Raw genomic sequence first — 7,241 nt, forward strand, 5'->3', positions numbered from 1 at the left:
GGCCTGGGTGCTGGTTACCTCCCAATGAACAATGCCTGGGTTCAATTTGTAAAGTCACTGAAGCTATGCATTTATGATACATGCACCTTTCTGTGTGTATCCTGTATTTAAATAAAACCTTTTCGAAATTTGACATCTGGGTCCAAGACCTAGCTCTATCATTTGCATATTGTGTGAGCTCTGGCCAGTTAAACTCTCTCTACTCTGACCTCTGCAAAATAGGGATAATGATGGCATCTGCCTCTAATGGTCCCAAACGTCAACTATGTAAACTCCACCTTCATGGTGACCTTATCCAAGCACCAAGTATTAATATTTTTTCTTTAAATCAACTCAACAGTGTTACCTAACTAATTTAAAAGTAAGATTTTATATCACTCTCATAAATCATAGATTTGGTATGCTAATTATCTACTTTCTAGTATATTCTAGTTTATGCTAAACACCTAACTATTAAGATAGTGATGGTCATCTGTGGGCCACCTCAAATCGCCTTCCGTATCTAGTGATGGTTGCTTACCCACATTGGAAAAAACCGAGATAATGAGTTACGCAGAGCTCCTAGCACGGGGCAGGCCCTTGGTAAGTGGTAACCATCATCACCAACATCACCATCACCATTAGGATCACACGCAGAAGCAGCGAACACCCGCTTCCAGACCCTCTCCTAAGGCCAACTCAACACGGTCCTGACCTCAGCAGAGCTTAAAGAGCTCAGGACATGGAATCCATTCTGAAGTTTGGGGACCTGCTGGGTTGCACGTCCAGGTAAAGGTTCCACGTGGGTACAGAGTGGATGGAGGGCACCCTCCCACCCTCCCCACCCAGACCAGAACCAGTCTCTCTCCAGAGGCCTGTGTTGACCTGCCTCTTCCTGAAGGCCAAGGCTGAGCACCCCCACACCCCATCCCTCGTCTCTACAACACAGCCAGCTCCTCAGAGCCTCCCACCAATGGGGCCCAGATCACTAGACAAGCAGAAGTCATCATAGGAGAGCTCTGGATGCTCAGCAAGTCATCAAAAATGTGTCAGTGTTATTTCACGTTTGCCCTCCCGGGTGCGCCTGGGACGCGCTCCTTCACGGACTGTCAGGGGGCACCCAGAGTGCCCACCTTCACCCCAAAAGTGGTTGACTACCTATTTGGGTATGCCTCTTGGTAAGTAAAGTCAGCTGGTCAGCATTCAGATTTACTAAGCTGGCGTGGAGGTCACCAATTCAATTTTTTTTAAGTTTTTTTCTATATTTATTTTTGAGACAGAGAGAGACAGAGCATGAATGGGGGAGGGTCAGAGAGAGAGGGAGACACAGAATCCGAAGCAGGCTCCAGGCTCCGAGCTGTCAGCACAGAGCCCCATTCGGGGCTCGAACTCATGGACTGTGAGATCGTGACCTGAGCGGAAGTCGGACGCTTAACCGACTGAGCCACCCAGATGCCCCACTAATTCGATTTTTTTCAAAGGCTTTTGGTATTTAAAATGGCCAGGGGCACCTGGGTGGCTCAGTCGGTTAAGCCCCTGACTTCCACTCAGGTCATGATCTCAGGGTGAGTCTGAGCCGCTCATTGGGCTCTCTGCTGTCAGCACAGAGCTAGCTTTGGATCCTCTGTCTACCTCTCTCTCTGCCCCTCCCCTGTGTGTGCACATTCCTGTTCTCTCTCTCTCTCTCCCTGTCTCTCTCTCTCTCTCTCAAAAATAAATAAACATTACGGGGCGCCTGGGTGGCGCAGTCGGTTAAGCGTCCGACTTCAGCCAGGTCACCATCTCGCGGTCCGTGAGTTCGAGCCCTGCGTCGGGCTCTGGGCTGATGGCTCAGAGCCTGGAGCCTGTTTCCGATTCTGTGTCTCCCTCTCTCTCTGCCCCTCCCCCGTTCATGCTCTGTCTCTCTCTGTCCCAAAAATAAATAAACGTTGAAAAAAAAATTTAAAAAAAAAAACATTAAAAAAAATTAAAATAAAAAATAAGATAACATAAAATGGCCATAGGGCGCCTGCTTGGTAGGCCAACTCTTGCTTTCAGCTCAGTTCATGATCCCAGGGTCGTGGAATTGAACCCCAAGTCAGGCTCCACACGGAGCCTGCTTGGGATTCTCTCTCTCCCTCAGCCCCTCTCCCCCACTCACACATTCTCTCTCTAAAATAAAATTTTTTTTTAATTTAAATAAATAAATTGGCCATAATCTTTGATTCAAATAATTCTACTTAAAGGGAGTAAGGATATTTTTTAAAGATGCTTGCACAGAAATGTTCAGCACATAGTTACTTTTAATAGTAACGAGAAAAAAATGGTAAACAACGCAAATGTCCAGTTAATAGAGATTAAACACGTATCAAGACTTTTATATCTTGGTTATTATAGGCCATTTCAAAAAATCATGTTATATAAGTTTATGACAAGGGAAGATACTCAAGAAGAGAAACTATATACTAGAAGAGAAAAAACAGGTTACAAATATAAACCTATGTGTGCATGTGTGTGTGTGCATATCTATTTATCTATCTATCTATCTATCTATATATATATCTTTGTGTGCTTGTGTGCATATATATCTTAATATATACACATATACATATTTTTATAATACAAAAATATTTATCATATATATGATATTAATTTTGAAACAGTATAATTATTATAATGATAAAAATAATGTAAATATATGTTCTAATACATTAACAGTGGCATATTAGATGACAAAATTTTGGGCGGTTTTCGTTTTTCTTTACACTCTGTGGTACTTGCTGACTTTTCTCAATAAGCACCCACTGTTTTTATTAGTAAGGAAAATGGAAAATGATATTAAAATGTTATATGTGATACACAACCCTACATGGGACTTTTCTCTTTAAAAGTTTTTCTGCACATCCCTCTTACGTTATTTTTTAATTTGTCACAAAATCATAATACACGTCCTTCAATAATAGCTAAACTACACAGAAGTGCATAAAATGAAAACGAAAGCCCAATCCAACCCCCCGCCCCCGTCTCCATTGAATTCCGTCCCCAACAATTAACCTCGGCTCGCATTACTTCGATGAACATTCTGCAAAACCTTTTTCTGGTAGCGTAGAAACATTCTGTCCGGCTATTGAACTCACTCATATTTTTTTATTATCTTATGAAAATAAGATGGCAAGACGCAGGTTGTCCCGAAATGAGCATTTTCACTGAGCAGAATGGCCGTCTCTGCGAGTCATATGCTGTGGTCTAGGTCCCCTTTCTTGCTGGCCGTATCACATTCCAGACTGGAGTTGGGTGGAACTTAGTTGCCCTCGGCCCTGTCTTCCCACGTTTTCATTATCCCTACGGGACCTAAACACCCTTGTGTATATTGCCTTCCATCCTGGGGAGTGTAGGAGAGCTCTCTAAAAATAACACTGCGTATGAGGTGTTTTTTTTAATGTTGTGGCTTTTGCAACTCTGTCTTTCAAAAAAAAAGGGGGGGGCCTGTATCGGTTTTTTTAGGTTCTCGTGAATGACAACCTTTACACAAGATCTCAAGCCTTAACTCACAGCTTAAGAAATCTTGGGGGCCATCTGGTGCAGCCCCTTTATGTCATAAATAAACTGAGGCCTGGGGGGAGACAATCCACCCCGGGCACAGAGCCAGTGAGGGGCTGAGTTGGGACTGACCCCCAGGTCCCCCAACTTCGAGACCCTTCTTACTTGTAGTTATTGTAGTTAGTATGCTAACAGGACCCAGAAGCCTCTGCCCTCAGCCTGAAAAACTGATCCCACTGCCAAACTGGCAAACTCCTACTCGCCCTTCAGGTCTCAGCCTGGATGTCACCCCCTCCGGGGAGCCTTCTTTGACTTCCCCAGAGATTGGACTAGGGATATCACCTCCTGCATGCCCCCTCGGGCCAGGCCTTCTGGTGTTCTGTCCCAGCTGCCTGTCGGGTCGTGGCCCCACTAGACTAGAAGCTCAGGGCTGAGGTTGTCAGTCTGTTTCATGAGCCCATGCTGAAAGCCCCCCTGTCGTTCATTCATTCACTTGTTCAAGAAATAGCTTGGTGTCGGGTGCTTGATGCTGAGGAGAGGAGGCTTGGGTTGGAGAATTAAAAAAAAGAGAGACGGGAGAGTTTCCTACAGGTGCCAGAAACTTGAGAAGGCTGAGTGTTGCTTCTTGGGGCCAGAGAGTCGGGTGCTCTAAAGCTGACGACACTGACAACCCCCTGTGTGCCTTTTCCACGAATGCCCTCAGCCAGTCCTCAACAACCCTCCGGGCAGCTTCTGATCCAACATTTCACGGAAGGGAGGCTCTGAGAGCAGAGGCTGCGGGCCAAGGACACACAGCTGGTCTGCCGGCCTCCTGTGCCCCCCACAATCTCCACTGTAACACAGCAAAACCCTCATGGGGCAGGGGAAGTCCAAGATTCAAGAGAGGCTGTGCCAGGAAAGAGTGGCTCATAGGCCAGGAGACCCGGGGGTCCGGTCCAAACCTCACTGCCAGTTGGCTGTGTGCCTCGGGGAATTCACCGTGCCTCTCTGATCCTCAGTTACTTCATCTGAAAAATGGGCTTGGTTAACACTTGCCCTACTCTCTGTACTCGGTGGTCTTATTTTCTTCAGCAAAACGACGCCCCGTGGTCGAACAAATCCAGTCTTACTTACAGGAGCAACAGAAGAGAAACCATGAACGCTGAGTCCCCGAGATATGTGATTCACACCCGCCAGGGGACCAGGGACCGGGGATGTGTCTCTTGCACACACACCACTGGAACGCCTGCAGCAGACTCGCGTGGGGGTAGGGGGTCAGAGAGAAAGGGGAGGTCGGTTCATTCAAGGTTGTCTTCTGGGCCCCATGCACAGAACCCCAGCAAGGAAGTATGAAGAGTCCCTGGGGTCCGCTGGGCTAGACAAGGTCTCAGCTGACCAGCCCTCACACCCAAGAGATTGCACTAGAGTTTGCAAACCCTTCGTGTCTTTGTGATGGAAACTTCTAGAAGCCCTGCCACGTAAGGATCATCCCCTACTCCATCTTAAAAAGGAAGTCTCGAAAGAGGGAAATAAGTTGCCCAAAGATCATTCATCTGGTCAGAAGGGAAAGTCAGCTTCCAGACCCCCAAACCTTCTAGTCCCCACCCTGATACGTTCGTCACGATATAATCAAGGTTCCCGGAGCCACGATTGTGTTTTGCCCTTTACACAGATGATTCTGTTTCATCTTCAAGCCATCATGATGTACAGATGAGGAGTCTAGGTACCTCGCTTGAGTCATACACCCAAGATTTCACTACCAGGAAATGAGCCCAGGATTGTCAGGGAGCAAAACTCAGCTCCCAGGAGGGGCTGGGAAAGATTTGGGGGGAAGGTGCCCTGACCTGTCCCTGCAGGCTAGACAGGCCCTCGAGGGCAGCCCCACCTCCCTGGGACTCGGGGAAGTGCACACACCGAGCCACCTCACAGAGCCAGCACACCCCTCTCCAGCATAACCTCCAATCTTCTGCCCTCTGCCCTTTTGCCAAACACCCAGCCCTTGACACCTTGTCACACGAAAGAAAGAGTCAAACCCTTCAGGTCCCAGGACAGAAAACCAACTGACGCAGCCCTGGGGAGTTCCTAGAACAAGAGAACCGGCCTCAGGATCATCGAACCCCATATTTTACAGATAAGTCATCCGAGGCCCTCAGCACCCACCTGGCAATCTGGGGCAATCTGCACGCTGGCACCTGCCCTGGCCAGCGTGCCCCTCAGCTGCCCATCCAGAACCGGAATCTGATCTTATCATGCCCCACTTTCTCCCTCCTCCAGCCCCAACCCCCCACCAATGATCTGACTGAGCAGGAGCAAAGCCGGCGGGAAAGGATGTACTTCCTGGTGGGGGGGGCGGGGTGTCCTTCTGCAAAGCCCGATCCTCTCAGTGGGACCCCCTTCTCCAAGCTGCCAACGACGGGTTTTCAAGGATTCAGGTCACCGAGTCATTTCACAAATAAATGCTTGGAGAGCTCGTCCCACCATCACCGGGCAGAGGCATCTCCCCTGGCCACCAGGCCATCCCAAGGTCTTTGGCAACCATTGCACAGACTCATTCATTCATTCATTCATTCAACAAACACTGAGGTCCTACTAGGTACCAGGCACATTCCTGGGCCTCCTTCCTCTCCTCCAGCCACCCCTCTCTGCCTCCCAGGGCTCAGCTCCTCCCCCTTCCCCAGGCGACCCCAGTGGCCCCTTTGCACTGGCAAGAGGGCAAATCCTGGGGGCGCTGGGGAGTCGCAGAGCCCGGCTGACAGACGCATGCGCACCCCCGGGGGTTACCTGGTGTGGGCCAGGACAGCACAGGCAGGCGCCTCTCTGGCAGAGGCCGAGGAGGTACTGATACCGGGCCCTGAGGGCTGCTAACCCCCTCCCTGCCCCTTCGGCCTCCACGCCCGCCCGCCTGGCTGGGCTGCTTGGAAAACCCAGCCCCGGCTCAGCTGACTTCCTCTTGTGTCATGGAAAGTTCGATGCTGAGAACAGGAAACTCCCACCTGGGATCTGGGGTCTGATGGGGGACTGTGAGCCTGGGAGGCAGGAGGGGCAACTCTCGGGGGCTGGGCACCCAGAGGGAGGGCGAGAGGGGGGCAGGGGAGGTGGCCCACTGGGCTGGGTGGAGGTGCCCTTTCACTGGGATGGGTCCGGAACCGAGCCTCAGGGGCCCCGGAGTTGCCTCCAACTTTCCGGAAACAAACAGAAGGGATTAGAACCCACGGACTTGTCTGTAATGAAGACTCAGGGATCACATAAAAAGTCAAATTTTCTGTTTGTTTTCTTTGCTTTTGGTACGTGGGGGTGGCGGGGAGTAGCAAAAGTTTTGAAGACGGAGAAACGTGGGTTCAGGTCTTAAGTCTGACCTCCTGAGGCCAAGTGCATTGCTTTCTGAGCCTCAGTTTCCTCCTCTGTGAAATGGAAAACTCCACCCACTTCCCCGTGAAGGCCGGGAAGACTAAAAGAGACCACACCTGGGCTCACTTAGATGCTCAGTAAAATCTCTTGTCCCTTTCAAAGTACAGTTATGTAAGCCGAGTGTGGTAACCCAGGGTGTGAAGGGCCACTTAAGACGTGAAGCGAGTGTGACCAATAAAAACTTTTTCTTTCTTTCTTTCTTTTTTTTTTTTTTTCAGTTTTATTTTTGAGAGAGAGAGCAAGCACAAGCAGGAGAGGGGCAGAGAAAGAGGGAGAGAATCCCAGGCAGACTCCGAGCCATCAGCACAGAGCCCGATGCGGGGCCCAAACTCACGAACCGTGAGATCACGACCTGA

Source organism: Felis catus, chromosome D1 (genome assembly GCF_018350175.1).
Source record: "Felis catus isolate Fca126 chromosome D1, F.catus_Fca126_mat1.0, whole genome shotgun sequence".
Taxonomy (NCBI): domain Eukaryota; kingdom Metazoa; phylum Chordata; class Mammalia; order Carnivora; family Felidae; genus Felis; species Felis catus.